Genomic DNA, 24317 nt, shown 5'->3' with positions numbered 1-24317 from the left:
AGCTCCATTATGTCAGCCTGACTAATGAATAGAAAACACTTCAATTATTTAGGCGCGAATAGGAGGATAGAACTGAAATTGATCCGCGGCTAGACTGAGTCTAGCGAGTGCTAAATTTGGACATTGCAGTCCGAATTGGACATTGTATTGCAACAGAGATCACAGGAGACAGTCGAGAAACTATACTGCAGCAGGCTGAGAATGTACGACAGGGACGGCCTTTCATTCCTCCTTCCTCGACTGATAATGCGTCATTGTACCTTCCTTTGCGCTATCGCACTGACGGGGTCTGCTTCCGCCAGACTGAACTGCGGAGAGAAAGGGGTTGCAGCAAACAGGGCTGAAGCCCACCTCAAGTTTAACCGGACAGTTTGCCAAGGTACGGCTTCGTCCACACCCTATATACAACGCCCGTACTTATTTGTCGTGCGATGAACGGATTGGTGTTGCTGGTACAGCATTCATGTCACATTGCAAAGTGGCTAAGAACTTAAGGATGAAAGCATAGGGGGAGTAGCTTACGAACATTCCGTTGTGATGAACTGATGTCCAAATTCGCACATAACAACATAGGTGGTAAATGATGAATCACCATTCCAGATCACAGTGGCCAGCATGCATCTGCTGATGACGGTGCATTCGCTATCTTACCATTGGCATCCCTTCTACAGCGAGCTGAAAAAACGTGGTGACGTAGACGTCAAGCTCATCTAAGCGTCAGGATCAATGGACTGCATAGCATCATAGCATCCAACTGAGTATAAACTTTCGACATAAGAAAAGGTGTAAGTGAGTAGCGTGTCATTTCTCATAGGGTCATGTCGTCAGCGAACGTTGCGCGCGGAACCATATGAACCGAAGGTTTCATTATCTAAGTAACACAGATGGAAAACATGTCAACCACGGTCATGTTGAGGCGCTCCATCAAACCATATGTCAGTCTTTTGTACGCTATCTTACATTTGTGGCCATTATGCTTAAGATTTAGCACAGAGGGAATAAGAGGGGTGTAAAAGCAGCTACACTTTCAGTAACAATATCAGCAGAGCCATGACGCCAGACTATGCTGTGTGCGTAAACTTCGGTTACTTTCAATTCTGCTTCGAAGCAATGTGATCTCAGTGCACCACGCTAAGTAGTCGGTAGTGACAGCATTGCAACGTTCTTTTTGTTTCTGTTTTTTCAGTAGTCGACTTATAGGGTCAAAGAGGCCCTTGCTCACATTACTGAAAGAGAGTCTTTGGTGGCGCTATATATGGCTTTCAGAAAGTCGGCTAGTTTCAAAGCAGGGGGCTTACCACGCTGGCAGTCACGGCACGTTTTAACGTATAGGTCCACATTGATGGAAGTAATCTGGGCCAATAATTCTTCAGCCGAATCCCTGCAAGCGTACTACTGACTCCGAAGTGACCGACGTACGACAAATAAAACGACAGCCTTAGGCTATTACTCGCAAAGCCGGGTCCTCGGGAGCTTGTGATAAACAGCCCGCATCTTGATGCTGCCAGCTGGACTTGCAGACAACCACCACACCGTACTCTTGTAAACAGAAGCTCCATCTTGCCAACCAACCGGGCGGGTCTTTAAGGCTTGCCAGCCAGCTGACTAATGGTAGCTGACAACACGAAAGGGTCTTTTGTAGATGTATGGACGAAACTTTCTCTTAACCCAGATTAGTATCTTTTTTTTTTCTCTTTCTCTTTCATCGAATAGCTCTATTCAGATCGCGAAAGCTGTCGACTCCACAGATGATTGCTCCTCCTGAGACACCCTGCTACTGTTTGAAAGCCTACGTTGCTGGTTCAGTTTGGACTTCGGTGTCAGCGTTTTGATCAAAATGGGCTAGTATAGGATGACTTTAGAGTCGGTGGCGGAGCTCTTTGCAAGTTTTTTTTTTGGTCACGCCAAAAAAGGTGCCTCATCTCTAGTCGAGGATAGTTGAGGACCAGTTATTCGATGATATCTTGGACAGTGTGAGTTGAGGGCCAAAATTGCCGAAGTGCCTTCTTGTCGATTGGCCGCGCGAAACTGAAGACGTCAGCGATCTTGTCGGGGCCTGAGAGAATGTCTTGTGGGCTAACAGCATATACGAGAGGCAAGTACTTCAAAGCCTAAATGACATTTATCAGGCTTGATGGTGAGTTGCTTGTATTTAAGAGCTTGAACGGCACCGCGACACTACGCTGAGCCTTAGTCAAACGAACACGTGAAAATGACGAAGTCGTCCATTATGTGTTGCAAGGGGCCCGGAAGAGAAAAGACAAAACGAAAGCATTCATACAGGCCATCCGGTTTCACGAAAGCGGGATAAGTTGTTGGGAGAGTTGGTTCATGCCGATGGGAAGGTATGTACGCAAAAACGACCATCACGAGAGAAGAGGAGACAGGACGGCATGAGGTCGAGCCTTTTTTGCACATATACATTCCCATCTTCACGGAAGCGATTTTCTCTCTGCTCCTTTTACCTATCTCTATCTGTCAGTGTCCACTTTTTAGATCCGCTTTTGAGAACCTGACGCCGCGGAGTCGATCAAGCGCGGCACCAGTCCTGCTGGGAAGCGGGTAAACGTTGTTGCTGGTCATATTGCTGTGTCCGGTGGTAAATGTGCAAAACCAAAGTGTTTTTTTTTTTTTTTTTTTTTCAGATTGACCAGAACCAGCGGCTACGCGAAGCCCACGTGGTTGTCAACGGCTAGACAATATCATCTGCAAGCCTTTTGTCGACTTGCGTTTTAACGAGTCATGTACTTCGGCGAAAGTGATATAAACTATGTCACTTCAGTGATGACGCGACGCTTGGCAACAAGAGTACGTTCGACCTTGGAACTCGTGGCGAAACAACCTTCAAACTCGGCAAGCACAGCCTGCGTCTTCTTTCTAAGGATGTAAGGAGGGGAGCATAGTAATGCAGCGGAGGTATTTAAAATTTGGCTAAGACAGGTCGCACTTGCTCCTCGCATCTGTTACGGCCGAATTTACCGCTCGACCGGTCGCGGGGCCATGTGGACTAGTTTCGTTTCTGACCGCGTTTCTAGTCGTTCGACCTGACGCCTATTAGTCAGAGAACTCCATTGCACAGTGATGACCTCACGCTTGTTCATTTCATTTTTCGCCGGCACTTTGAAATCAAAGCTGTATCACGACTTTTATTTCCGATTTTTTTTTCAGCAACGCAGCCACCTTCCCGCGCAGAAGACGCCGGTAGTCTTGCTGTGGAATAATCTATTTGTGTTGACTCGTTTAATACTTTGCTTTAGTGTCCCTTTAAGGGCCAGTCGTGTCGCAGTACCTTCTAAGCGAGCATGAAAGCAATACATAAAGCGAAGCTCAAATTCGCTCCTTAGCAGCAACCGTCATCAAACCTGTCAAATTCTTCGGCGTCCCTTTGATTAGGCGACGCAGCAGACAAGGCGTTTTCCTTAGGACATTCGAGTAAACTGGCAGCTCCACTTACAGTGCAACTTAACATAATTCCCTGCTTCTCCTGCCATTTTACGCCATTCTAGGGCTTTCGCGGAATGGGAAGTAGACGCTTGTTATGGCCACCGAGGCTCGAGAGTTACTTTGTGGTCATTCAGCCTGTCCATAATGCCCACGATCCCGTCAGGTTCAGTGGGTTTATTTATTTACGTGCTTATTACAGCTCAAGGTCATCGCACGAAGGGTATGTGTAATGTGGTGCAATCACATTATTTATGCGTTAAACTCGCTGTGTCCCAATTCAGCGGCCTAATATATATTTCCTAAAGAAGCAAGGGCAAATGTATTTTCTTTTTTTTTTTTCATTCAGCAGTACAGGTGGAAAGAAAATAAGAAAGCGTAATTAGTTGCATAGTGTGGCAGATTGTGCGGTGTATGAGCACGCGCACGAACCTGCTCTGTTATAGCGGCGGGGATGGTACGGAGGATTCGCTGGGGTTTGATCCTGGCCCTACGGGGCTGGGACTGGTATGGGTCACTGCCGCTTGCAGCGGTGGCTAGCCTGTCACCATATTTTTATCTTTTGAAGGCCTCATTCCACCCGCTATCATTTCGGTGGTGGACGACGGCTGTTGAGACTCGCGTTCTTCCCCTTTTCTTTCTCTTTCTTTTCTAACTTCTTTCCAGTCCGCACGAGGCAGCGGAGGTGGCTCAGCTACAGAGCCAATAGCAGGCTCGTGCATTTTCTTTTACTCCTTCCTTCAGTTGCATCAATTGTGCAGGAGAGAAGGAAGAGGGGAGCTTTCGCAGCGTTTAGAATTTAAAATGTAATTTAGAAGACTTTTGGTAGCGCGTAAGCATTTTGGACAATGATGCATGTTGAATCGCATTGTTTATAACAGGACACTTGAAACGTATTTCCAGTTTTTGTAATTTTCAATGTTTTACATTCTACAGCACCGACACACGCAACGCATTTCCTAGAATTTTAGCCGGCGCGCAGCATGTGTTGCCGAAGCAAGCGCGAAAAGGCAAGTCACTCGGCGTACACTGACAGCTGTGAAAAAGGTACCGTCTTTGCCAAAAGTAACCAGGCAACATGTTTTGTTTCTCGCTTCTAAAGCCAACATTGATTCCCAGACGATCACCACTTGTTAAGAAGTGAGGACAGAAACTCGCCTTTACTTTACATTGAATTACAGCTTCAGACGTCGTACGAATTATTTACTACACGTCTTAGAAGCGGAACACACAGCCTGGTTACTTTTGGCAAAGACGGTACGTCATACATATCTTATGTGTGCACTTACTCTGAAGCGCACATGTATCAAAACACTCCAGGTGCCAGTACCTCCACGACGTCTACTCTTCGGCCCATGTGCCCATTTCATCCCAGGCCCGCTTAGGTAACACTGCGTTTGAGCACCACTTGAACATTGGTAGTTCGTACAGAGTCCCGGCTGCCTTCATAAGTAACGTGAAAAAGAAATCGTTACAGATTTATTTTATCCTACGCTGTATCTAGTTATCAATAATACTGTTCTCTGTCTTCGATAGTAGCGAAATGCAAAAGTGATTAGTGCACGGCGCTTTCAATGCCCCTACCAAGAACAAACAAACAAAAAAAGAAACCGCGTGCAGTTGGAATCATTTCGAAGCCCACCCTTAAAGCTGCTCAATGTGCGGTTCTGGCAAATAAAATTCAATAATTGCTTATCAATTCTTATTCTAGCAGTGGTTCAGAATTGAAGCCCGCTCCATCGGCAGCGAAGGAAAATCGGTAACAGCGTGTGTTGTTCACTGCAAACACCCTCGGACCTTCACGGTGTGACACATGACGTCATAGGAACCGAGACAGCACCAAGTGGAAGAGTGCCGGATTTAGATCTCTTCAATAAACATGGCGCCCGCTTGAGCGCTGACATCCTCGTGTTTGCTTCCGGTGTGTCATGTTTACTGAAGCCTCCTAAATCCGGCAAAATCCGCGTTGTTGGTGTCACTCTGCTCACAAAGACATGTGCCAATCCGCTGAAGGTCATTCTCTGTTCTCTGTTAGCAGCCCGAGCTATAGCAGCAGTTCTTGGGGCCAGGAAATACGAGCAAGTGATAACTTCGTCTGTAGCCTTCCACATCCTCCCTGAGTGAGTACGCGCCCAGGCAATATGTAGCTTATAGCTGACAGGGGCCGGACATCTCCTTCCTAAGCCACTAGGCACTGCGCGCGCGGCAAAAAAAAAAAAAAAAAAAACAATTAAGATGCATTTAAAAATCTAGGACCTACCTACACACACACACACACACACACACACACACACACACACACACACACACACACACACACACACACACACACACACACACACACACACACACACACACACACACACACACACACACACACACACACACACACACACACACACACACACACACACACACACACACACACACACACACACACACATAGATATATATATAGAGAGAGAGAGTGAGAGAGAGAGAGCAACGAAGATAAGACGAAACCACAGAATAAAATCAATTGTATAAACTGTTATTAGAGAAGACAAGTAACGGAATTTCCAATAGTGAGCTGCGTTCTCCTAAGCGCTCCAATATGTAAAGCGAATGGAGCCGGTGTCGTTCTCATTTATCCTATACGGAACATATTGCTTCTCTTATTTTCGCGTAATAAACTCGAGTTGGTTTAAATTATTTAATGTCCTAAAGAAACTCAGCTATGAAGGACGCCATGGCGGCGTCGTTCCAGAAATTTAGACCACCTCGGGTTCTTTTAACGTGAACTTACATCCACAGTACGTGGGCGCCTTGTTTTTTATCCCCATCAAAAAGCGATCGTACGACTGGAATTCGGCGAAAACTGGTGTGTAGCTCATCCCCGGACCCCAAGCAGAAGAAATGCACTAAGCCTTGACGCGTGTATGCATTCATGCACGGCCCTAGTTGCAGAGAGCCCTGAAAAAGGCATGTTATCATTTTCCAGTGCAAACCTTTGAGTTCCACCGCGAATTTTCAATGTTTAGGGCACTCGAGGCTGGTCCTGAGGACGCAGGTTCGATCCCGGCAGCGATGGTCGCGTTCAGGTGGAGCTGAAAAGCAAGGCGTCCATGTATCGCCAGTGCCCCTGGTTAAGAACCTCAGATGATGGACACTAAGAGTCCTCCAGTACGGCGTCTGTCGCAGCCGATGTGTCTTTGGGAAAATAAACCCCATAAACAACTAAACAAAAAAAATTACCTGGGGTTTAGCTTTAGTTAAACCCGGCAGGCTGCGTAAGCATAGCCGACATAGCTCCTCTTCGTGTTCTTTCTTCTTCTTCTCCTTCTTTTTCTTTTCCTTCTTCTTCTTCTTCTTCTTCTTCTCTTCTTCCTCGTTTTCTTTCTCTTTTTCCTTCTCTTCTTCTTTTCCTTTCTCTTTGCCTTTTCCTTTTCTTTTTTCTTCTTCTTCTCTAAAAGTCAAAGGTCAAACGTGGCTACCGGCCTGGTTTACGCGACGGGCTGAAACCTGGTGTAGTATTGCTTACGCAATAAAAAACAATGCACCCACGAATATGGATGCACATAATGGAGAGCTGACAGGAATAAATACAGTGGTGCCGTGGAAGTCAACAGCGACGCCTGAAGGAGTAACAGTAAGACACAGCTTAAAAAATAGGTGGTTGCTAACTATGGTCTATGGCAGGCAGCGTGTAATATTCAACTGAGCAGTAAATAGCATCTGATATTTTTCATTTTTTCTCCGTGCCAAAAAATGCTAGAGGCATTGAGCTTATAATTTGACCTAATGGTTAGATTTTATTTAGGTAAGCAGAAATTTTTGAACAGAGGCTACTTACTTGCTGTCACGCAGCAACTCTGCGTGGCGGTTGCTGTATACTCGGGTTCATATTGCGATTTGCGTCGTTATCGAAAGTGTCGCTACCTCCCCGACCTCGACTCAGATGAATGATGGAAGCACCAGAACGGGGCTTCACTACCACTTCCGGTTTCGGCGTTTCCACAAACCGATGACTCGAGGCCAGGGAGACAGCGACACTTTCGATAACGACGCAAACTCGGAATACGGACCTTGTGTTGTACCTGACTATAGTAATTGAATCAACGGGAGGAATAACAGCCAGTTAAAAATAGTCGAAAAATATAGGCGTATCACGACTCCGACCAACAATTTCTCACATTCTTCCTGAAGCTGAACTGATAGAAATAAAAATAGTGCATACCTGAACACATAAGCAATTGAATACCTCCCAATAAATATATAACCGAATTAAATTCAGCTGACTGCTACATTTGTGAAATTTAGAAAACAAACCGGACATAGACAAAGAAAAAGGGGAACAGAACATCCAAGCGATGGTTTCCTTCTGAATCTGAACAAAGCAACACGAAGTAGATACATATATATATTTACTCCGCCCCCCCCACAGGAACCTTAGGTCTACGACCAGCGGGCTCTAAAAGACTGGACAAATGGGTATTTAATTCGTGGCTAGGTACAGCCACAACGATGAGATAGTTTCCCGTTTAAAAAAAAAGAAAATACCTGTATTCAACATGGTGAACAAAAGAAAATGTTTTTAACTTGCTTTACAAGCACATAGGCTTCAAGTGAGGAGACGACACAATGTGGCAGAAATTCTACACATCGATTGTATTTTTTCCTTGCACTATGGATACCACGAATATATCACAAACTTGCGCTCTCGCAAACAAAGGAAGCTACCTACCCATGCAAGCCTGGCACCTGGCACTGTAACCTGATTGACGAGATTTGAGAATCGAAATTATGCTCATTGTTTCTTTGTTTTGTTTTCATAACGATGCAGCGGAACCCCTAAATATTTTAAGTATTTGGTATATCAACTGATTCGTTTAAAAAAGCTTGGTTTCGTGCCACAGTGCCCTTGCTAAAACCTCCTTTACCAAAACTGGTCAGTTAGATACAACACTGTGCGCTGATTTATCCTAGAAAGCGCATATAACTAACAGCACCGCTTTAGCTAACAAATCATTTGGTTTTCTAAGACGTCATCTTCGCGATGCTCCCGTGCACGTCATTGTTACTGGCTTACGAATCACTTGTGAATTCAAATCTAGAATATACATCACCCATTTGGCCCTTTCATCAAATTTTTCTCAGCAATGCACTAGAACATTTGCAGAACCGCGCCGCCAGATTTATTCGTTCGCCATACCATTACAGCACCAGTGTATCATACCTGAAATCACTTTCATTTTTTACAACCACTCGAGCTACGCCGCCGTATCGCCAGTCTTTCACTATTTCAGAAGTTTTTGTTTTTGTTTTGTTTTTTCCACTGCCGTCTACGAAGTACACCCTACATGGTCCCACCGGCCCACATATATCACCGCACTCTCCACCAACTTCACATCAGCCGTCCACGTGCACGAACCATCACCTTCGCAAATTCATTTTTTTTTTCTCTCTCTCGCACCGTCGCGGACTGGAAGGGCCTTCCCGAAGACGTTGCGATAACAACCTGTCCAATAAACTTCGCGCGAAGAGCCTGAAGCTACTTATCATCCTCTTAACACATTACTATGTACTGTCACCTCAAAAAGTTTGTATTTACTCAAACGGGCCTTTAAGGAAATAAAAATGAAATGAATTAAAAGCTCGAGCACGCTAATTTTGTCAGACGATTAAGGAGTAACATCATCAATATAAGCCAAAATCTTAATTTCATACTTCGATGGCGATTAGCTAAATATTTTAGTGTTCGTGAATGGTAGTAGGGTATAGGGGCTCAAAATATAAAGCCAATTAGTCGCAGTGAAGATGATGCAAACAGCTGCCCATGGGCACGGTTATGCTCAGGCTAGAAGACTTCAGAGGATGAAAGCTTCGTTAGCACTATAAATGTCGAGAAGGGATTCGGTGTTATACAAGCAACTTCGTGGTTGGTCGAATATTTTATGAGAATCCCCCATGGTCAGAAGTTTTGTAATGAGAGAGTAATTACTCATTCACATCCACCCAAGTGCAGCCATACGGCTACAAAGGAAAGCTACATAGCTTTCTCAGAAACTTCGTAGTTAAAGCAAAATTCGTCTTGTCTGGGAATCGAACTCGGTACGACCGCGTTTCCGAGGCAGCCGCTTTACCAAACGAGCTAACCAGGACAGTCAGCATATCAGATGGTAGGGCGAGAGCGAACTGATCAATAACTGGAAGTAGGAACGGTGTTGATCGAATATTTTAGGGGAATCCCCCAAGGTGGACTAGCTTTGTAATAAAGAAGTAATTACTCGTTGACAGGCACCCAAGCGCAGCCATACTGTGTAGCTTACCTTTGTAGCCGTATCGCTGCGCTTGGGTGGATGTCAATTAGTATTTGCTCCCTTATTACAACTTTGGGGTTATTTACTTTGTATTCATGCAACTATAAGGATCTATTTGTCTCCGAACTAAACACTGCCAAGCAAAGCAGCAAGCGACATGGTAAGTACGTATGAAAATAATTGTTATTTTGCTCCGCATTACGGGAACAAAGGGCTTGCGCGTGACACAGCACTATCACTGAGCCGAAAAGCGATTCTACTAGCCTAACAGTGGCGTACATTTATCTAGATTTACAGTGGGATATTTTTAATAACATTAAATACTAGGCTAGATGTGGCTTGGAAAACGTTTTCGTGCTTCTCTGAAGCAAAATTTGTTCACTGCGTCTACAATGGATGCGCAATAGTTTTCAAGCAATAGACGGAGAAAACAAAAAACAAAAAAGCAGATGCTTTGTTTAAGGTCCCAAAGAGCTATCCAGACATCGGGTAAGGGGTACCCTGTAGTAGCGGGATTCGGCAATCGCGGCCACCTGTGGTGTTTTAAGGTGCAGTGTCATGCAGGGGTTTCCCCAGGAATTGAAATTAAGACGGGTACTATAGTTTAGATGGAAGCACTAGTCATTTTTAACTTTTTTATTTGTGTATTTGATGTGTCGCGCAGGACCAGTAACGTTTGTGACTCAGACACTTACGAGAAATATTGCGAAACATTATTTCACTTTACGCAAGGAGAACGGTCTGAACGGAGAAAAAAAAAATGCAAAAGAACAAGGACTACATAAAATATGTCAAGAATAACCAACGCGAAAGTTCAGGCTACCATAAATAAACCTTATAGAAAACTTGCTGTTTAATTCCACTAGAGTAACGCTGACGTGATAAATGCTGTAACTTACAGACCAGCAGAGTAATTAAACATACACTACGAATTCGAATCCATGTTCAACACTGCACACACTCGCGGAAGGTGTATATCGCAGCTTTGATATCAGCCACCACGATCTGCAGGCACTGGCATATTTAGATATGAATTTATGGACTGCTTCACAACAAAGAATTGCTTGAATATGTGCAAGCACAGGAACTTTGCACGTCTCGACCACTTATTCAGCAGTTAAAGTAGTAAAATAAATTTAAACCAAGATGTCGTCATCTATGTATTCTTCTTGTTAATAAAAAAAACTAAATAGATAGAAACACATGTGCGTATTCTAAACATGTAATGAATAGTTACATCCACGCGTTGGTATCTTGCTGTAACGTCATATCACTCCGGCGATCATTATCAGTGGCTTCTAAGGCGTCTAGCAGTTCCCAGATTTTAATGGTGATTATCAGGAGCTCATTCACATGGTTGCGGAGATGATGGCTTCTCGCTAGCGACATAACCGGGTTGAGGACCGAGGAGCGCTCGACGTTGACTGCAGGGACCGTTAGCAACAAAATATCACCGATAACATCTTGCAACATGGGAAACATCCCAAAGCCCCCGCTGGTATTGGAAGCAATGCCGTATTGAGAAACTAGAATTTCATCCCGGGAGGGTACTTCACGTGTGTATCTGAGCATCCAACGATTCAATAACTCATACAAGACATGGCGAAACCCTTGCAACTGAAAACGTCCTGCTCTATGCCGCCGCCAGACAGCACGCCACAGGCTTCCGTTGGATATCACAATGCGGCGCCACCGTCTTGCGGCCCGCTTCGTACGCTTGCGCCAGTGCGTTCGTCGTATTCACCGCACTTTCTTTCCTGTGGAAGTCATTGTTTCTTCCAACACAAGCCACCTACGAACGATATGGCCATTCGCGTACATGCCCGTTTTCCGGCGCTATTAAACATATTTCCTCAAAGTGTGTAGAAAAAACATTCGTTAAGATCTAAGGAGATGCGTGCAAAAACAGAAAGGGATGTCCATCGAAACACGACTGCCGCTGCAGGGATTGATCCCGCGCTTCAGGGCTGGGCAGTCGACGCCCTAAACAGTGAGACACTAAGCCGATTGTTTAATAGCAAAACAAAACAACTGACAATCAGTGAGATTCTTGCGGCCTATACGCCATGTCGTTACTTATCTACGGCAGGCTACATGATTATGTTATTGCATATGTAATAAAATGACAGAAACATTAACGTTCGTTACTGAATCATTTATTGTGTGGTAAATTTTTCTTTTAGATGACTTTTGACCACTCGGGATGCGCTGTATTTATCGAAATTTCTTCCTGGCAAGTTTACAAGCTCAATAGGATCATCATACCCTTGTGGTCATCGATTACCGTCTCACGTCCCCATATGAAAGCAGCCGCTCAAGTTGCCAACTTAATTCTACCAAAGTCCGACGTGCCATCTGGTCCCGTGACGATACAGTATCCGGCTAGCAATCATACTTCCGGCGACTTGGAACGAAAGACAAATGAGCGCCTGGGTGTCATTGCACATGCAACCTATCAGTTCCCGGCCGTATCACCTTCCAACAATCGCCTACCAAAGGCAGGCTATGAACATTTTCAAGCGAAGGCGGAAGGGCGCAGGTGTTTGTCACCTGCCATTTGCCAGACTCGTGCTCGTGAGAGTGGGAAGCTTCCAGGCTTCAAATGGTTAACGCCGCTGACGGACATTTTTTGGCATGTGAGTACTAACGCTAGCGCTCTCGAGTTGGAAAGGAATAAACAGTACTGTGCGTTTTAATCGTGAAGACTTTCAGAAATGTTTTCTCTTCAACCGCTGGCTCGTTTGCGGAGAAACCGCGCGCACAGCTTGCGTATTGAGGTAGATTGTGTATCGTGGCAAGTCTCACAATGGTACTTGATTGTTGAACTGTGTATGATGCAAAAGGTAGTCGTCTACGTCGAGGCCTCGAAATCGACAGACCGAAACCTGAAAACGCTGTTTACTCGTTGAATGGCGGTGGTGGCGCCATCTCTTTTTTTTAGTGGAAAACGCCACGACAAGGTGCCGAGAGGAGCTTTGCAAAGAGCGCGGATCCTTTGAATACGCTGTTTTAACCGTTTTATTTGCTTTAATTGAAGCGCTTCGAACTTTTGCTTCAAACTTAGTGCAAAAATATCAGAAACAATTTTTTTAACGAGGCTATGCCAACTTGGGCAGAGGGGCCGGCACAGCTCGCACAACGTTCTGATCTGTACCCTGTACCTGCAGGTTGGTCGATACCCTTGTAACACTTTTTGCATTTTGACTCGCTTTGCCGCGGCACTCCGGCCACAAAGATGAGTGATATCAATGAAAAAGGTTGCTGTTTTGACTATGGCTTTCCTATTACTCCCGAGGGCTATAGTATGGACCGTAATGAATATCTGTGTACATAGCACTTGGGAATTGCTCTGGGATCGCAATGCGAACCTTCAAGTCAAAAGGGAAATATTCTCGAGAGCAGTGACTATACTCAATGTTCAGGAAAGTGAAACAGAAAATGTAGCAGATTTTTTCAATTCTGAAGTCATTGCAGAACTCGAGGTAAAATGAAGCCCTTCACAGGAACTATAACTGATGTCGAGAACAACGCCCAGCTCTTATCTGACAAATATATCTCAGTGCTGGGAGAACTCGAGCGGTAAGGTAAGGTAATAACAGACATAAAGAAACGTTTAGATTTCTTCCTCAAGCAGTGAAGAAATCAGCAACATAAAGAAATATCTCAATGAGCTCGAATGGCACAACAGGAAGTTAAATTTGGAAGTATACACAGAATCAGCATGTCAGATCACGAAGGTCTACTATCGAAAGTAAACACTTGCTAAATTGCTCGAGCTACCAGCATTCCTGGACTGAGTCGCCACTGCGATTCATCGCTTGCCAAGCAAACAAGATCAGATACCTTGCATCATTATACGTTTTGCACAGCAGGCTGTCAGAGATGCTTGGATACAAAGCCGTACCAAGCTCCGAGAGTTTATTTCAGCTGTTGTATTTTTTTTTTTCAAGTAAACCTGACCAAGCAGACGCGCACACTTCTCCGGGAAGCTAAAGGGTAAGGAAAATAACGTTCGTTTTGCTCGCGGCCTATCGGAGGGATTGAAGTTGTGACCTGACGCAAAGCAGGCGAAACGCAATCGTGATTAAGTCCCTCAGCAACCTATCATCGATTGCCTTGGCAAGTCGCGACCGTCAGTCCCATATATATTTGCTTTAGGTGTACGTCAGAGGGAAGGAGTTAAAAGATAGCGTAGGTAAAGAATACTTACAAGGTCTTTTTTTTTTTTATTTGAATGTTCAGTCAGCAAGAAACAAATACTCATCCTTCGAGGAATTTTTCAGCCTTCTTGATTTCAATTTTGGTTTCAATTTTGATTTCATTTTGTTGTCTAAAACGATAATATTCCATTTATTATACCTATTTTTATTGTTGTTTTTTTCTTTGGACCGTGAAACATATCGCGGTGGTGGGGTGTGTACGCTTGTGAATAAAATAAACAGCTGTGAACTGCTTGAGGATTTTGCTTCAGCCAAAGTAACGTTGGAATGCTAGCTGTAAAAAATTAAAAATCAAATTCTGTTAACTTTATGTCAGCTATATACCGTCCACGAAATAGTGACTGTAGCTATTTCTCGGGCCTATGGAATTATTTTTCGACTAATGCATAGCTAACAAACTGGCTGTTATATGTGGTGGAGATTTCAATATTGATCTGTTGTTTTCTAGTCTTCCTTCGCGTGAAATGAATTCTTGTGGGAAACCAAGAAATGTTATTGCGTTGTCTAACCATGTGACTGCACCATATTTTCCACGTGAATTGATTTTTTCTTGTCAGTCCAGACATAGCTGACTTCAAATATGAAGCAGTAGCCTTTGACCGAAGCGATCACCTGCATATATTCCTTGCCGCTTCACAACAGTGCAAAACGTCAAAGCCTCCTTTCTTAAAGAAATATTTCAAATGGAAATATAAACCACTTTCGACATTGCCTTGCAAACACATATTGGCCAGATGTTTTCAATCCAACCTAGCTCTTACAAGCTTTTAAATAATATATATATATATATATATATATATATATATATCAGTTCAGTCGTTCAGTCGTGTCCGACTCTTCGTGACCCTATTGACCATGTCACGCCACGCTTTCCGGTCTCTCACTATCTTCCTAACATCACATAATTTCATCTGCAGTGCCTCGAGGATGCCATCTAACCATCGCGTTCGCTGCCTACCCCTTCTCCGGCGACCCTCAACCTTTCCCAACATCAAATCTTTCTCCAGCGACTCCTCTCTTCTCATCAGATGACCAAAGTAGCTGAGCTTTAACTTTAGAATTTGACCCTCCAATGAGCAGTCAGGGTTTATGGTCGACAATATTGACTGATTTGATCTTCTGGCAGTCCAAGGAACTCTCAAGAGTCTTCGCCAGCACCACAATTCAAACGCGTCAATTCTTCGGCGGTCAGCCTTTTTCACAGTCCAACTCTCGCATCCATACATCACAACTGGAAAGACCATAGCACGAGTTATACGGATCTTGGTTGGCAGACTAATGTCTCTGCTCTTTACTAGGCGGTCAAGGCTAACCATTGCTCTCTTTCCCAGAAGCAGGCGTCTCCTAATTTCATGGCTGCAGTCTCCTTCCGAGGTAATGTTGGAGCCCAAGAAGAGAAAATCTGTCACAGCTTCCACTTCTTGTCCCTTGATGCTCCAGGACTTGATAGGGCAAGACGCCATGATCTTTGTCTTTTTAATGTTCAGTTTAAGCCCAAACTTCTCACTCTCTTCTTGTACGCGCATCAGAAGTCTCTTGAGTTCCGCTTCACTTTCTGCCATTAAAGTGGTATCATCCGCATATCTAAGGTTGTTGATACGTTTTCCAGCAATCTTCACTCCAGCTGAAGACTCGTCCAGACCAGCCTTCCTCATGATGCACTCTGCATATAGGTTAAATAGGCAGGGCGACAGTATGCAGCCTTGCCTCACTCCTTTCTCAATCGGAAACCAATCAGTAAGACCATGCCCAGTTCTGACTGTGGCCTCTTGCCCTTCATACAGGTTCCTGAGGAGACAGATGAGGTGAATTGGAACTCCCATCTCTTGGAGAGCTTGCCACAATCTGCTGTGATCTACGCAGTCAAACGCTTTCGCATAGTCAACAAAGCAGAAGTAGATGGGTTTCTGGAACTCTCTTGCTTTTTCCATGATCCAGCGAAGGTTGGCAACTTGGTCTCTAGTTCCTCTGCCCTTGCGAAACCCAGCTTGCACGTCTGGAAGCTCCCGATCCACATACTGCTGCAGCCTACCTTGGAGGATTTTCAACATCACCTTGCTAGCATGCGAAATAAGCGCGATCGTGCGGTAGTTGGAACAATCTTTGGCACTGCCTTTCTTTGGAATGGGGATGTAAACTGACCTTCTCCAATCCTGTGGCCACTGCAGGGTTGTCCAAATCTTCTGACATAATGTATGCAGAATGTTAACAGCGTCATGGTTGAGGTTTTGAAGCAACTCAGCTGGAATTGTATCAATTCCGCTAGCTTTGTTCTTAGCAAGGCTGGCTAAGGCCCATTCAACTTCACTCTTCAGGATGCCCGGCTCGAGATCAGTGACCACAACCGTCTTATGTTGGGTTTGCACATTCGGGTCCTTCTTGTACAGTTCTTCTGTGTATTCCTGCCACCTATTCTTTATCTCTGCGGCTTCAGTGAGGTCCTTGCCTCGTTTGTCCTTTATCACGCCCATCTTAGCACAGAAGCTTCCTTTGATATCTTTGATTGTCTTATACAGAGCTCTTGTGTTCCTTAATTGGCTGTTGTCCTCAACTGCTTGGCACTGTATGTTCAGGAAGGCATTCTTATCTCTCCTTGCTATTTTCTGAAAATCCGCATTGAGAACCTTGTATCTTTCTCTTTCCCCCATAACTTTTGCCATCCTCCTTTCCTCAGCTATTTGCAAAGCCTCTTCAGATAACCATTTTGCTTTCTTGCATTTCTTTTGCTTTGGAACTACCTTAGTAGCAACTTCTTGTATTATATCACGAACATCAGTCCACATCTCTTCGGGCTCTTTGTCTTCTAGATCTAATTCTTGAAATCGATTCCTCACTTCCACAGCATATTCTAATGGAACTTGATCCAGATTATACCTGAAAGGCCTTCTAGTTTTCTGCGTTTTTCTCAATCGAAGCTTAATCTTGGCAACAAGAAGCTGATGATCGGTGCCACAATCGGCCCCAGGCCTTGTTTTTACTGCTTGTATAGCGCTTCTCCATCTCTGTCGGCAAATAATATAATCGATCTGATTCCTGTACAGACCGTCCGGCGAAGTCCATGTGTACAGGCGCCTCTTGTGCTGTTGAAAATGAGTATTCGCTATGGTCAGGTTGTTTTCTTGACAAAACTCTACTAGCCTCTGCCCAGCTTCATTTGGCTCACCAAGACCGAACTTGCCTGTAATTCCGGATATTTCTTCACTCCCTACCTTTGCATTCAAGTCTCCTATGAGAAAAACGACGTCTGATGATGGGGTGCGGTCTAAAAGGCATTGTAGGTCCGCATAAAATCTCTCAACGTCAGCTTCTTCAGCAGTAGTGGTCGGTGCATAGACTTGGATAACTGTTATGTTGAAAGGGTGACCTTGGATCCGAAGTGAAATCATTCGGTCGTTTTTGGGGTTGTACCCTAGCACTGCTTTGCCCATTCTTCTGTTTACTATGAGAGCGACCCCATTCCTTCTCTTGGATTCGTGCCCACAATAAAAGACATAATGGTCGCCGGAGTTAAATTCTCCCATTCCGATCCACTATATATATATATATATATATATATATATATATATATATATACGTATGGCTCTCGTAGAAATCGCTCGAGAAAATTGCCTCTCCTCGACCAAAATGGACATATATTGCGACATACTGAATACAGAAATTTTGTCGAAGATATTTTTGTAGACTTTACTAAGGCGTTCGACTCGCTTTTAGAAAAACTGCATCATTGTGGTTTCCACGGCCCAGCTCTTAATATTGTACAAGGATAGTAACCATCATATGACAATAAATAATTTCACATCCTCTATTAAACCCACTTTATTAGCTGTTACCCATTGGCGACATTAGACCAATATTTATTCAACGTATAAATAACGATATAGGTAAATTGACCCTACTGTTAAGTTTATTGTTTGCGGAGAACACAATAATTATTTGTGAATAACGATAACATTAACAAATTAATGAACCAAGTTAATAAGATTTTGATAAAACTTAAACGGTGCATCTAAGATGGGCAGCTTATCAACGTAACAAGACCAAAGCTGATATCACTGAATTTCTCTATTTAAGTGGGAATAGCATTGAAGTAGGTAATAACTTCAAAACTTTAGGCATAATATTTAATCAGTATATGCTTTGGAGGGCGAAAATAGATCCGGTACTACCTAAATTAGAATTTATAATTAATTAGCATTTATAATTAATACCATGCCTCAACATAGAGATATTCTTCCTGCCCGTTCAAGGCTTATAGTTTATCATTCACTCTTTTTATCACATATTTCGCACTGTTTTCTATTGTGTTGTGCCACTACTTCTATAAATATTGAGAAGCTAGCGCATCTTCAAAATAAAATGGTATGAGTAATCTCAACAGCTGGAATAGATTGCTCTGCACTGCAGCTCCTTTAGTGCAAAAGTTTGGTTTAACTAAAATAAGAAAATTCTACAGCTATCGCCTGTGCAATGCACTGAGAAATAAAACAAAAGTAATGCTAATTTGCTGGAAGAGACATCCGCCACAATGCATTTACATATCCGACACTACATCCAGAATTTTGGAAGGTTGGTTTAAACATAACTAACTATTTTATAACATGTTGCGTAATTTACTTCCAAGAACCCTGAACAATTTTTCATCATATGAGTAATGTAATAACCCTCTCTGCTCGTGAGTTCCATAAGATATTTTGTAGAAATAAAACGGCTGGAGTAAATATTGTAATCGATGTTTGATGTTCTGTGTCCTTCGTATTTTTGTTTGTTCTGTCTATGTATGCTTTTGTTAATTCATGTAATTATGGTTTGTGACAAGCGTTTTTTTCTAAATTCTGTTCTGCGCGCTCAAGACAGTGTGAGTATGTACTATTGTTAAAGGCTATTTTTATATATACTACTGTACGTCGCTTTTGCCCTTTGTAGTTGGCGGGGGGGGGGGGGGGAATCGCAACGCTGCGTGCTTAAAACAACACCTTTTTTTTTTTCCTCTTTTTTATCCCCCAGAACATGAAACAAAGATTTGATTTGATTTAAAAAGTAGGGTTTGATCTCTTTTTTTTTTTTTGTCGGGCAACTTTAACCAATGGAAGTTATATCGTCGGTTTCCGTGGCTCTCCTTAAAGCATCAGAGGACGATATCGCGAAGTCCTGCTCTGTGTTTTTCTCGTTTATTTCGTTGTGTGACACGGAGTTTTTATTCTTCTCTATAACGTTCTGACGTTTTTGTTCCACTGAGCTGTTGTGTGTGGAGCTGCGGTGCGCCGATTTACAGTGCGAAGGAGAATGCAGAAGCAGTAATGTGGCTTCTTGAGAGATGGCGCCACTGCCACCCTTTGCGAAAGTATAAATAAACATATATAAATTGGTTTACATGAAAGGAAGGCGCAGTATCTGTCACACTTTTTTCCTGTACGCCTTAAGGGAAGGGAGGAAGGTGATAGCGGAAGTGGGAAGAGAGAAAGAAAAGCCGCAGTGGATGGCTACGAAATAATTTCGACCACGGATGTTTAATGTGCATTGAGATTTGCGGATTTTGGTTTTGGTTCGGCGACGTTGACGATCATGTTTTCGCATCATGCATGGCTCAACCAAGTAAACATCGTTGTGAACCTTGCCACGATACAAATGTTATCGCAACACGCTAGCTCTGTGCTAAGTTTCACCACAAACGAGCCAGCTGTTGAGCCGGGAAATTTTTTCAAACCATTCACAATAAAAACGGTTAGTTTACATAACCGTCTTAGACGTATGTTTCAAAACTGATTACCATGGCGCGAAGAAAGCACTCAAACTATTTGGTCGTGCGTACAGAGGGCACATAATAGTGTTTTGAGACTACATTCTACTGGGCAGCAGCCTTCAGGCGAGTTCATCCTTCAGTACCTGTCATATTCTTAACAGTAACGGGAATATATCATTTCTAGGCAGTTACATGAAGTTGGCGGACGGTAACAACGTGTGCGTTTCGCCCTGTCACGCCCTGTGTATCGCCCTGTCACGGCGCTTCAAGACATCATCGCTGTGTCCGAGACGTCGCATGCCAAAGAACCTCAGACGCCGATGGAAGACCGACGGAGGATGTCACCATCCAGCATGAGATCCGTAATCGATATAGACAATTATCGCCTTCATTGAAGCATGGGATGATAGCCTGTTTACATTTCTTTCGCAAGGGCAGATATGTAAACGAAAGCACACCGGAACCGTTAAACAACGGATGGACACCGAGCATATATGCAGTGCGCGCACTAGTGGACATTGTTGGCTAGCAGACAACGCAAGCGAGTCCACAAAGTGGCGATCCAGTGGTGGTGGAGAAAATATTTATTCGGTAACGGGAGAAGTTAATGCCCTTGAGCATCACTAAACTAGGTGGCGACTGCTCAATCTTCTTGCGTTTGTGTATTAAGTGTCTGATCTTTTTGGTGCTTACTCTGCGCGGCACTTCGCCGAGCGCCGCGGCGCAACATGTAGGCTCCCTACGCGGCACACGTGCACGTTGCGCCATCTAACCGGGAAGAGAAGAGCGAAGTCGCATTGTGGCTGCTTTGAATTGGCACTAGATGGCAGTACAAATATGTAGCCTTTAGGGAGCCTACCTTCGATGTAGCGCGATCACGGTGTAAGACACCGTGAGCGCGATGTATCGAGGCGCCCTAAGCCTACATGTTTCGGAAGCCTGCATGTTTCGGAAACATGTAGGCTCCCTAGTCGCTTTTAGTTGGAGCGCAGGTTTTGAAACACCCTGGCTACTTAATTTTGTGCTCTCTTTCTCTCTTTTTATCTCTCCACCTTTCCTTTCATTAACTTTTTTTCTCCCTGTGCTGTCGTTTATATGTTTCTCAATTTTTATTTATATATTCTTATTTTTTTTTTATTAAAGCAAAATCCAAATACAAAGAGACTGCTGCATCCTGTGCGATATCAGTGCACGTCTAAGGTCCCCAGTTTGACGAAATTATTTCTGAGCCTTTCACTACGGCACCTGTGTCTCTAAATTTTGCACTTACATTTAATATTTTCGTTCCGTCATCCTTGTACGGTTGAATTGTTCAGTGATAAATGCGATTTTTACTACATATTTCATTTTCTCAATACTAATTATCATTATTAAGCAATAAGCATCGGCGCAGCCTCTACCAGCAAAAGAGAGAAGTGGTGTGGATATTTTCGCCAAAGCGGCGCTGGTCCCTCCGTGTAAATGCAGCCCCTCCCCTCCCCCTTTGACTTCTCCTTTTCCTTCTCCTCTGTTGTCTGCCATCATCGTTTCGTCCTTTCCATATGTGCAAATTTTGTCTCGCGAAATGGGTAAGCTTCCGTAGCTCCATGGCCGCTTTTACGCGCGAATTACAAAAATGTCAGACGCATGAATATCACTGAGAACAAGGTGCCGACGTCGGTTCTTGGGACTGCGGAAGCAATAAATAACCTAGCTTCTTCGGGCCCTTCAAATGGCGGAGACAGCTCCGGGCCAGCAAGACGCTGGGTTCGCTGGTCATTTCACGATCGTTCGACATGCTTGTGCTTTTTTTTTTTTTTGCTCTTGCCTTGTTTTTAAGGGCAAGTGCTAAGTGGGAAGGAATAGCTCTCTGGGACGGAATTTGGCAGGAGTACAAAGAATGTGTGTGCTTCGCGTCTGGAGAACAAGTTGCTTTGTTTGCTAGCTTTACTTAGTTTTTGCATGGATGGAAACTAGAAAGTAATTTAGAAGTAATTGAATTACTGAGTAGAAGTAATTGTAATGTAATTTCATTACTTTTGGTAGCAGTAATAAGTTGTGTAATTTAATTACTTTTCTGCAATTTTCCGCAAAGTAATTAGTAATGTAATTTAATTCCTTTTCAAAATTAAGTTCGCCATGTATCCCTCATTTTGAGTAAAAGAGACGTCTCATTCATTTTTCGGACGAGAAATTCATCTGCTTCAATTTGTGTCATCATAGAAATAGTTTATAAGGTCTCAACGGCAGTTCGAACTCTTGCCTACTAATGACTGGTCTAAAACCGAGCGTTAAAAGCGGCCATTCCGGAGGTGGATGAGGAAAAAAATCTCTATTCAAGGCTGCAAGTGAAGGGGGGGCTCCTGCATGGTTCGAAAAGGCGTTTGGTCATCCGACGAGTTCCCTCGATCCTCCAGTAACCGGTCATGCAGTGAAAGATGAGTAAAACTGTGTGGTTTATGAACACAAAACCGAGAATTTCGCTATAAACTACAGGCATCAGGAGCTAGTCAATTAGGTTTTTAGAAAGGCTCATCTGGTCTGGCTAAGAGCTGCTATAAAATGAAAAAGAGATAAAAGAAAGAAAATGAGTGCAATGGAAATTCGTATATAAACGGAGATAGAACCATCGTCGGTGAAAACGTTAACTCAGTTCCTCTCTAGCACGACTGGATAATTTGAGAATTACCGTAAAAAAGTCGTTCAATGTTCTTCCCGTTGGGTGACCGCCGCGATTATCACACCACAGCATAAAGAGATGTTGCAGCATCCTTTACGGTGGTCAATTGTGCCCACAGTTTTGGGAGTTAGATTTCTATGCCTGCCAGATGAAAAACTCCGTTCTGTTTCGCGGCTTTACGGGACGCTGACAGTCGACCCTGCATGTGCGTACTAAATGTGAAGGGCAGACGCAGAGGCCGACATTATAAAAACTAACTCATCCAGTGCGCCGAGGAAAGGGAGGATATAAAGTGCGTATTCAAGCTCTGCGCTTGCAAAGAGATTAGCGATCTACAACCTTCCGCATATACCCTCGTCGTTTTCACTGAACCGTCTAATCCCAGGCCTCAGTAAAGTGCTGCGCTGCGCGTTAATGGCACCGAAACAACGAGTTCTTTCGCGGAAACATCATTTATGACCTGCTGTCCTTTGAGACCCTTATATCGTTAGAAGCACACGTTTGCAGTGGAGTACAAGGTGTGTTTTGCTGCCACAAGCGGGTTGTAGAATTAGACGTCTCTATAAGCATTTCCACTGCCGCAAGTGCTTTTCCGAGAAAACTGATCACGGACTCGACATCGCTTATGCACTTAGTGCTATGCGAGTTTTTCTCCGTGTTTTATTTTTTTTTTTTTGTTCTATGAGGCAGGAAAAAGCAATCTTATAGTTTAATCTCTCACATTCTATATTCCCTTTCTTTCAGCATCAAGCGGCGAAAACATTATATACTAGGCAAGCTGTTGGCCTGATAACCTGCGCCGGCGATGCTATTGCGCATTCTGTAAGACCCTTTTATTTATCCCCGACAATTACGGCTGCGGCGATTTTCCACATTCCCTGTGTATGCAACAAGCGTTTTTCAGCATTTGTAACCCAGGTACCGAATTGTGGGCGATCATATGGACTAGAAATGAAAAGAACAAAAAGAAAGACGTTTAGGCTAGACAGTAAATAATATCTTCATGCGTGTCACATTCGTTTGAAGCACTTCACACCCTTAAAAGGAGAACACTGCTGGTCGTTAAGATTTTATTTTTTTACTAAACAGTGTCTCCTCATTCTTACCGTAGGCTTCAGCTTACCAACGTCCGCCATTAGAAACCGCTACAAGCTATTGCACATGGACATTGGAAGCATATTTTGCACCGGTTACGCGCATGGAGTAAGACTGCATGACTTATAAATTTCAGCCAAGCTAAGGCCTCTAGCAAACATGTTTTAAGTGTTCTATTTTGTTCTTGCCCATTACTATCGACCGATGTGCTGCCTGTGACGTAGGGGTTGCTATACAAAACAATTGAGGAATCTCTTTCGCCGGATGACAAGTGGCAGAGACGCAAAATATGCGCTATCGTGAGGTCCCATTTCAAGCTTGTGGACGCACAATGACAGACACATCAGTGAAGACCCGAAAATTAATTTCAGTGACTTGGGTGCCTTAACATGCATTGAAGTCGCACCGCACACAGCGCTTCTCTTTCTTTTTTTTTTTTTAATTTTGCCTCCATCGGAATGCGGCTGCTATGATTCGATGTCATGACCTCGCGCTCATAAGTCGAAGCGTCACAGACCCTAAACTACCGCGACAAAATATAGTTCAAGTGAGAGAGAAATTAATTTAATGAAAGGAAATGTGAAGAGGTCAGCCGGGGGTAGACAGATTCTAGCCTGCTACTCCACACTTTCGAAGGGGGACAGAGGAAGTAGAAAATGTGTGGAATACATATACGCTCCGCCTATAAGAACACGATGCGACATATTTCACCACTCATACCTTCTCTATGCGTATCTTCGTTCGCGTATATACGCGCACTTTGCGTATCACTTAACTTATGCCTCAGTCAACCCAGACGAATAGGATGCCTCGTTATGACATACACCACCCAACGCAGATATAAAGTTTTGCTTCCAGAAAGC

The sequence above is a fragment of the Amblyomma maculatum genome, chromosome 2, assembly GCF_055883805.1.
Source record: "Amblyomma maculatum isolate TAMU_Amacu chromosome 2, ASM5588380v1, whole genome shotgun sequence".
NCBI lineage: Eukaryota > Metazoa > Arthropoda > Arachnida > Ixodida > Ixodidae > Amblyomma > Amblyomma maculatum.
Note: the sequence above shows the minus strand (reverse complement) of the source record.